Here is a 10,268-nt window from a genome sequence, read left to right on the forward strand (position 1 = left end):
GTTGGAGCTAGCAGCTCCTCCAAGCTTTGTCGGTATCCAAGATGGAGATCACCGGTGCTGGGGGGGAGGGGTGGCCTTCCCTCCTCTGCTCCCTGAGAAGGAGTGAGGATGTCGGGCTTCTACTCACGCCTGGGTCGTCTCTGATCTGCAAACTGCAGGATGAAGCTGTCTGCTCCTTGTCGGTTCTTGCTGGTGTTGAGTAGAATCCGCTCGCCCGCTGTGTCTGGCTCCTTCGTCCTGGACTCTCTGTGTGAGCGCTCAGGTATCGCCCGGCTGTGGTCTCCACGTGACCCTGCCACCGCCGCCGCCGCCGCCGCCGGCTGCTGGCTAGTGCTCAGATGTGTATTCTTGCCTTGGCTTTCTCTCACTTGTCTAACTCTCTGTCCTGTGATGGCACACTTGGTGTGTTTCTCTGGCTTAGGACTGTTCACTGGAACTCTAAAACTGCTTTCTACGCGAGAGCTTGTTCAGATTCCAGCTTCTCCTCCGCCATCTTGTCGCCTCCCCCCTTATAGCAAAATCTTAAGAATACTTTTGACTTAGACTCCTATTATCTCAAGTAGGGATTGACGTGACTTCTTCCTTCCCTATGTTGGATCCCTTTTAGTTCTTTCTCTTGCATTACTATTTTGTCTGGGAATTCCAATATCATATTAAACAGGAGTTGGAAGAGTGGACATTCATGTCCCAAATTTGGCTTTAAAGGAAATGTTTTCAGGTTTTTCCCATTTAGCATGATGTTCACTATCATTTTGCCACATATGACTTTTATCATGATACGCTGCATTCCTTGTTTGACTCATTTCTTCAGAGCTGTCATAATAAAAATAAAGGTATCAAAACTTTTCTGCATCAGCTGAGATGGCCAAATGATACTTGTTTTTGGTTCAGTTTGTGAACTGTATCATGTTTATTGAAATACATATGTTGGCTAACCTTTCTCTGCACACATGGAATGAAACCATCTTATTATAGTATGGCATATTTTTTGATGAATTGTTAAATTCAGTTTGCTTTCATTAATGCTCTTTTCATTTTTGTATTATGGACCAAAATCTAATGCTGATGGTAAGATGAAAAACTGAGGAGATGTTGTAAAATTTGTATGCTTACCATTTGCTCAACTGTTTTTCATATATGTTCACTTAATTCCCTATCATCAGGACATACCAATCAATTAATTTTTCAAAAGTTCTCAATGGAGCTGGGTATTGGTGGCTCACACCTGTAATTCTAGCTTTATGGGAGGCTAAGAACTGAGGGTGGCAGTTCAAAGCCAGCCCTGGCACACAAAGCTGAGAAACATGTATCTCTAGTTAACAAGCAAAATGCCAGAAGTGGAGGTATGGTATGCTCCCAATAGTTAGTGAGGATATTACTACTTCCTGTATTCCTACATGTTTGAAAGAAGGATCATAATTGGGAAAAAATAGGGAATAGTAGGACAAACATACCCTGGTATTGAAGATAGTTTTTTTAATTTTATATATTTATTTATTTTTGTTTTTTCATGAGTCAGTCTCACTGTGTAGTCTGGCAGGTCTTAAACTTCAACACTCCTTGCTGAGTAGTCGAATTACAATCATGTAACACCACACCCAGCTTAATTTTATTTTCATTTTGGTAAAATATCTACAACATCAAATTGAAGATAGTTTTAATAAAAATAATCTTCTATTTGTGTATTCAAACTAAGAAAATTCTTTATTCAAAGGTAACTTCAAGTCAGGCACCAGTGGCTCACTCCTGTAATCCTAGGTAGTCAGGAGGCTGAGATTTGGAGACCACAGTTCAAGGTCAGCCTGGCAGGAAGGTCCATGAGACTCATCACCAATTAACCCACTAAAAGCCAGAAGTGGGGCTATGGCTCAAGTGACAGAGTGCTAGCCTTGAGCATAAAAGCTCAGAGACAGTACTCAGGCCCTGAGTTCAAGCCCCAGGATCTTCAAAAAAATAGTGACTTCATTATTTTTTCTTCACAGGACAAACATGTTTTTGTACTATCTTGAATGTGGTTCTAGATGTTTTCAAAATGGGTTCTATTCATTGTTTACAAATATTTCCAACAAACCAATTACTTTTGTAGTACCTTCTGAAAAACTGTTGTCTTTTGTTACAAAATAATCATATAGGGTTACTTATTTGGAAAAATATTGAAAATCGTGTACATACACAAATGGAATATATTGGAAGGATATTGGAGAGTACTAACGGAATAGAAAAGATATAGAAGGGCCATGGAACTATCTAGAAAGCAAGACCTTCTAAGGAATAAAGCAGCAAGAATGGTGCTGCATTGCAACTTGTGAATTCCAAGCATTTTCACTGATTTTGTTTTCCATATACTTTAAATCCTGATCGACAGTGCCATGTAGAACACATTTAGGCAACGGTATGGTTCTTTTTTTGTTTTTTATTTTTTGTTTGTTATGGGGCTTGAACTCTGGGCCTGGGCACTGTCCCTCAGCTCTTTAGCTCAAGGTTAGCACTCTACCACTTGAGCCACAGCGTCACTTCTGGTTTCATAGTGGTTAATTGGAGATAAGAGTCCATGGACTTTCCTGTCTGCCTTAAACCTTGATCCTCAGATCTTAGCCTCACAAGTAGCTTGGATTACAGGCATGAGCCACCAGTGCCCAGCAATGTTATTTTTTTTAAACTAGGAGATTGTTGGACTCTGGCTTATGCTCTAATAGAGAATATTCAAAATGTCATGGTATAATTACTAAAATATTTAAAACCCCAAAACTTGACAATATCAAGTATTGATGATGATTCAGAAAAATTGACAACTCTCATTGATTGTATGGATAGAAAAGAATACTGGCTGTAGTTTGGTAGTTCCTTATGAGGTTAACACGAGCTAGCTGTACAGACAAGCATTTGTGCTACTACTTTATCAAACTTACTTGAAAACTTACATGTATATGAAAACTATACATGAATGCCTATAAAAGAACACCTTATTCATAATTATCCCAAACTTGAAGGAATCAAAATGCCTTTAATAAAGTAGAATGTGTTGGCTAATGCCTGTAAGCTGAGCTACTTGGGAGGGAGAGATTAGAACATTCATAGTTGAGGAACAATCAAGGCAACAAATTAGTTCAACTTCATCCCAACCAATAATGCTTGCACCTGTCATCCAAGTATAAATTAGAATGTCATGGTTTAGACTGGACCCTATGTAAAAAATAACAAAAATAAAATGGGTTGATGGCATGGCTCAAGTGGTAGAGCACTTGTCTGGCAATCATGAGAACTTTAGTTCAAACATTAGTGCCCCCCCAAATGTCTTTTCTAAGTGTATTTTCTTTTTTTTCTTTTTTTCCTTATCTTTAAGTAGCCGGACAAAGAAGTTCCCATTCTACAAAACAGTGTATAAGTACAAAGTGTCTGACAATATTGTCACCCATCTCTCTTACTCCATCCCTTCTCTCACTTTTTTTCTTTAATTGAGGTTAAGTGATCACATAAATTCCACATATTTCACAGTATTGCGGAATAGTGATACTTAGAGTCACAAACACATTTTAACTTTCACAAGGCAAATTGTCATTATCATGGTCTATACAGTTGGTGAATTCTATGAGCTTTGACAATACAATATTTTTTCCACATCAAGTGATGTTTACATTTCTTTCCTCTGCTTAGTGTAGGCTCTTCCCACTTATTTTGTTCCTCCTCCTGGCTTCCCTCTGTTGTGTGCATATATCTACCATATATATGGTCAAGAACATGGAGTCATTTAGCAATGACATGACAAAATTGGTAGCTGTCCTTTGTTTCTTGAGTCCTGTTTGCCATATCTTCTTATATTTTCGCTTTAGCATCCACATATCAGGGAGACCATGTGCCATTTGTCTCTTTGTTCTTGGCTTACTTTGCTCAAAATAATCTGCTCTAGTTCCATCCATTTCACTGCAAATGCCATTATTTTATCCTTTTTAATGGCTGCATAATATTCCATTGTATACAGGTACCACAGTTTTTGGATCCACTCATCAGTAGTGGGGCATCTGGGTTGTTTCCAAATCCTGGCTATTGTGAACAGTGCTGCAATAAACCCTGTTGCTCAGGGTAGATGCCTAGGAGTGATATGGCTGGGTCATAGGGGAAGTCTATATCTAGCTATCTGAGGTATATCTAGACTGCTTTCCAAAGTGGTTGTATTAGTGTACATTCCCACCAGCAATGCAGTAGAGTTTCTCTTTCTCCGAATCCCCTCCAGCATTTGTCATTGGCTGACTTTAGGATGTGGGCTATTCTGACTGGGGTAAGGTGGTATCTCAGGGTTGTTTTTATTTGCATTTCCTTTATAGCCAGGGATGATGAGCATTTCCTCATGCGTTTCTTCGCCATTTTTATCTCTTTTTCTGAGAAATCTCTCTTTAGTTCCCTTGCCCATTTCATGACTGGTTTATTAGACTTGGGAGAGATTAGTTTTCTTGAATTACTTGTATATAATGGATATTAGACCCTTGTCTGATATTTTGCTGGTAAATATTTTTCCCAATTAGTTGGCTGTCTTTTTAGTTTGGTTGCTATTTCTTTGTCTGTGTAGAAACTTTTTATTTTAAGGTAGTCCCATTTGTTCAGTCTCTCTCCAATTTGTTGTGACCCTGGGACTCTGTTCAGGAAGTTCCTGCCTGTGCCTGGAAGGTCAAGTGTCTCTCTACTCTGTCCTGCAGTAGTTTCAGAGTATCAAGATTGATGTTAAGGTCTTTAATCCATTTTGAGTTGATGTTGGTCCATGGGGACAGGCTAGGGTCCACTTTCATTTTTCTGCATATGGCCACCTGTTTTCCCAGCACCAATAGTTGAAGAGGTTATGATTCTTCTACTGTATGTCTTTGACTCCTTTGTCAAATATCAACTGACTGTACATATGCAGCTTTATTTCTGGTTCCTCTAGTCTGTTCCATTAGTCTTTGGGTCTCTTTTTGTACCAGTACCAAGCTGTCTTTGTTATTATGGTTCTATAGTAGAGCTTGAAATTCGGTATCATGATCCCTCCTGCATTGTTTCTTTTGCCTAGAATTGCTTTGGTTATTCTAGGTCTTTTGTTGTTCCATATGATCTTTTGGACTGTTTTCTCTATTTCAGTAAAGTACGTCATTGGGATTTTAATAATTGCATTGAAAGTGTATATCAATTTTGGCAGTATAGCCATTTTCACTGTTAATTCTGCCTGCCCAGGAACATGGGAGATCTTTGCATTTCCTAGTATCCTCTATGATTCCTTTTTTTAGGCTTTTATAGTTTTCATGAAATAGATCCTTTACATCTTTGATAAGGTTAATTCCTAGATACTTTTTTTGAGGTTATTATGAATGGCGTTGTATCTTTAATTTCTCTTTCTGCTTGTATATTGTTGGTGTATGGAAAGATGACTGATTTTTGTGGGTTAATTTTGTATCCTGCTACTTTGCCAAAGTTGTTTATAAGCTCTAAGAGTTTGGGGATGGGATCTGTGGGATCGTTAAAGTGTAAGTGTATTTTCATTAGACACAATGCTATTTATAATCAAAAGGAGCCAATTTTTTATTAACATAGCAATAGGTGTAAACTTTCAATGCACTGTTGCTAGTGGAACACCTTGATATATTCAGATGCTACTCTGGGAAAGACAAAGGAAAGTATAGGAGTATTTCCAATGGTTTGAGAAGTGTTAAGGAATGTTCCTGGGGTGCAGTTAATCTTTACAGTTGTTGAAGCAATACATGAAATTGTTTGTCAGGCCTATAGAATTTACAGCACAATGAGGGAGCCATAGAGATATTTTTAAAAAATGAATTACAAAACCAGGCATCAGTGGTTCATGATTACAAATCCTAGCTACTCAGAAGGCTAAGATCTGAGGGTTACAATTTGAAGCCAGGCAGGCAGGAATGTTCTGATAAAAGCCAAGGGAAAGCACAAGGTCCTGAGTTCAAGTCCCAGTACTGGTGAAGGAGGAGGAGAAAGGGGAAGGAGAGGGGGAAGAGGCAGAGAGGAGGAAGAGGCAGAAGAAGAGGAGGAAAAGGAGAGAAGGAAGAAGAAGAAGGAGGAGGAACAGGAGGTGGAAGAGGAGGAGGAGGAGGAGGCAGCTAAGACGGATCAAGGAAATAAGGATAGATTTTAAAACAGAACAAAAAAAAACAAAAAAGACATGTTCTCTCATGCCAAAGAAATCTGGAGGGTAGCACTCCAGGAAAGAGACCAAATGCCACTGTCCTCAGCAAGCTTTGCTCCATCATTCTTAGAAAGTCATTTCTCCTTTAAAAGTTCTATGAGAGCTTCTAGGGCTCCGTGCCCAAGTCCTCGGCATGAAGAAGAAAAAGCAGGGAGGGAAAAGAGTGCCCTGGCCCAGTTAGATGAGCCCTGTGGGGGGAAACATCCCTGAGTGGCACGCAGCATGGCCGCTTGTATATCATTAGAGAATGGTCATATGGATGTGTCTGCATACACATGCCATGTGCCCAATCGCAAGGCTGACTGAAAAAGTGTAGTCCTTTAGCTGGGCTTGTACTTTTCCAACCTATTTCTAAAGAAGTGAAGAGAGGATAGGACATCTCAGCCAGTTACCTACACACTACTGCCGTCCTACCCATCTACTTACATTAGACTTCCTTTTATTTATGTTGTTTTGTTTTTATTTCAAGGTTACTGCTATATCACTTGAGCCATGCCTCTAGTTCTTGAATTTGTCATTCTAATCAGATTTGTCCGATTCTGTTGGCCAGAGATTATGGACAGCCGCAGTCTCTGACAGAACATAGGCACCCGTTCTCCGCATCTTTCTCAGGGCTCAGGTTGAGCAGGCTTCTCACTTTGCTGGTAAGCTGAGTGTAGGGCTGATTCTCCACCAGCACTTTCATGCGTGCTTCCCCCACAAGAACAGAAAATGGCCAATATTTGTGGTTGGCAATGTGTATGGGATTTTGTCTTCAGGGATTTTTGTCTTCCAAAATCTTCACCTATTGGATGGTTATCCTTTTCATTTCTTGTCATTTTATAAAACTTTTTGGGGTAAGGAAACTAGTAACCCTCTAAAGATCATCTGCATAGCCAAAAAAAATTATTTCATTATTTCCTCCTCGGCCCACCAAGGGGATGACACTCAGGACCTTTGCACATGCTAGGCAAACAATCTAACTTTGAGCTACATCCCCTGCCTTCCTGATCTGAGTTCTGTGTTTTAGTATTTACAATATCTTTTGATATGAACAATATAAATTTGTACATAATCAACTACATTTGGACTTTGTTGTTGTTTCTCTTGGTTTTTCTCCTTTGCTTAGGAAAGTTATTTTTTCTACCCCATTATATTCTATATTCTCCTAAATATTCACCCAAGTGTTTGTTTTTCTTTTTAAGTTTTTTTAGATTATCTGGAATATATACATAAAGTGAGAGATGAAACTATTTCATCTAGTTAAAAAGCCAAGCATAGGGGTGCACACCTGTAATCTTAACTACTTGGGAGGCAGAAGGACGGTGAGTTCCAGGCAGGCTGGCTGCTAGAAATTAGCTAAATTCAATCTCAAAATAAAATACAAAAAGAAAAGTCTTGAAGGCATAACTTAAGGGGTTGAGCACTTACCTAGCATGCTACAGGCCCAGTGATCAATTCCTAATGATACGAAAAGAAGAAAAGGAAGAGGAGGAGGAGGAGAAAGAGAAGGAGGAGGAGGAGGAGGAGAAGAGGAGGAGGAGGAGGAGAAGGAGGAGGAGGAGGAGAAGGAAGAGGAGGAGGAGGAGCTAAGAGGTCAGAAAATTCTGATATACAATGCATACCTTGAGAAAATAATCACACTGTATTAAAATGCTTGACATGATCTCATTAAGCATTTGCAGGAAAATATACTTGCTTCAATACTTTGGAAAATTGTTTTTCTGTTTTCAGACAGAAACTATGGAACTGAGTGCAAAAAGAACGTTGTAGAAACATAGCTCACTGATTGGTAATGTTATTTCTACCAAGCACAGTTTAGAAGGAACAGCCCATGCCGGGCGCTGGTGGCTCACGCCTGTAATCCTAGCTACTCAGGAGGCTGAGATCTGAGGATCGCGGTTCAAAGCCAGCCTGGGCAGGAGAGACCGTGAGACTCCTATCTCAAATAAACCACCAGAAAATCGGAAGTGGCGCTATAGCTCAAGTGGTAGAGCACTCGCCTTGAGCTGAAGAGCTGAAGGACAGCGCCCAGGCCCAGAGTTCAAGCCCCACGACCGACAAAAAAAAAAAAAAAAGAAGGAACAGCCCATGCACAGAATTCAGAACTGAGCAAGGCGGTGGTCTGAGCAGACAAGTTAGTGGGACGAGCATTGTACACTAGCTCTGGAGACATTTTCTGTCTTTCCCAGGAGATGTTTGTGATGCAATAGTAAGGAACCAATTTTGAGAAGGCCTTGGCTGAGCTTGAAGGTCTTGAAATCAAAACCCCCTGCATTTTCCTGTATTTAGGAGCCAACAAGAATATTTTGCTTTGAGACCCACTTTAGTACCAGAAAAAATCCCTGAAGACAAACACTGAGAATTCTGTACAGTGAGGCTTCAGCCTGTGACACATTAGTGACTGGAGGTCATATCCCCTATAAGAGGGATTCTTAGGAATCCCTCTTAGGAAACCCTTTAAGAGGGTTTCTGAGGAAGCCAGCAGTGGTGTTTCCTGATAGCCTAGGGGAGCTGGGCCTTAGAAAACCAGAGTCTTAAGTGATTGGTTGTGCAGAGCTTACAACTCTACCATCTCTCCCAGCCCATGTAGCTTTGACCCCACAAAATCTTCCTTCCCTGCACAAAAGGCAAGGAGGAATGTCAGGACCATAAACCTTTTTGTTTGTAAGATTTTTCAGGGGTGGAAACCAGAAGGAGGAAAGGAAGGTAAAAAGAAAAGGGGAGGGTAATATGATCAAGGTTCTTTTATATTCATATGAAAATAGACTAATAAAACCTATTAAAATTATTCCAAAGAGTGGGGAAAGAAAAAGTAACAGAGGGAGTACAGTTGATCAAAGGATATTAGATGCATCCTTGAAATATCACATTGAAACTCCTTTTGCAATTGATATACATTAATCAAAACAGAGAATCAAGCAGGGAGTACACTTAACAAAATCACTGGAGATACTGACAGGTTGTAACAACCAGCATGAACCTTGCCTGTCCTTGGAGTGTGCAAAGCACATTGCTCCAGAGTAAATCATTGCTGGCAAACTCTTGTATTCCTCCTTGATTCACACTAGTATGCAGGGAGAGGGCAAAGAATTCCAAATGGTACCAGCCACACAGCACTCATTCACACTGGGTGCCTAGCACCACAAAGGAAAGGAGTGAGGGAGGACAGTGTCTCTAAGGCACATATAATATAGCACACAAAGACAGAGAAGACAGTTCTGATCAGAATGAACAGCAAACATTCTCTATTACCCTCAAGGAAGACTGTGTGGCAGAGAAAATGTATTTATTGTTTGTTTATCAGGGATCCTGAAGTTTGAACTCATTAAAAAAGCTCATTTGGCTGTCAGACTTCATTGCTGAGCTGGAACTCTACCACCTAAACCAAACTTTCATAAGTCTTACTAATGACTTCCAAAGAGAGCAGAGTGGGTGACATGTCAAAACACTGCAAAATAATTTTTTTTAAATGATCTATGAGTTCAGAGAGGAGGCAAATAAGTAGCCTAATGAATTAAGGATGATAATGCAGGATATAAAAGACTCATTTCATAAAAAGAGACTCTGTAGACAAATCAAACAGAAATGAGCCTAGAAATGAGCTCAGTAAGACAAATATAAAAAACTCAGTTGGAATCTTCACCAATGGGCCACATCAAGCAGCAGAAATAATGACAGGGCTTAAATATAAGGTTAATGGGTTATCATACAGATGATAGCAAAGAAATAAAATAAGAAAGAATAAATGGGTCTTCCAGGAAGATGGCATAGAAGCTGAGGGCTAAAGAAGCTCTCACATAGAAAGCAGTTTTAGTGTTCCAGTGAACAGTCCTAAGCCAGAGAATTACACCAAGTGTGCCATCACAGTACAGAGAGTTAGGCCAGAGAGAGAAAATCCAGGCAAGGAGACAGAATCTGAGCACCTGCCAGCAGCCACTGCTGTGGTGGCAGCGGTGGTGGAGGCGGCTGTAGCCTCTATACCTGCAACACAGAGAGTCCGGGATGAAGGAGCCAGATGCGGTGGGCTAGCAGATTCTACTCAACACCAGCAAGAACCAACAAGGAGCAGACATCTTCATCCTGCAATTTGCAGACCAGAGACGACCCAGGA

The sequence above is a fragment of the Dipodomys ordii genome, unplaced genomic scaffold, assembly GCF_000151885.1.
Source record: "Dipodomys ordii isolate 6190 unplaced genomic scaffold, Dord_2.0 Scaffold3, whole genome shotgun sequence".
Classification (NCBI taxonomy): domain Eukaryota; kingdom Metazoa; phylum Chordata; class Mammalia; order Rodentia; family Heteromyidae; genus Dipodomys; species Dipodomys ordii.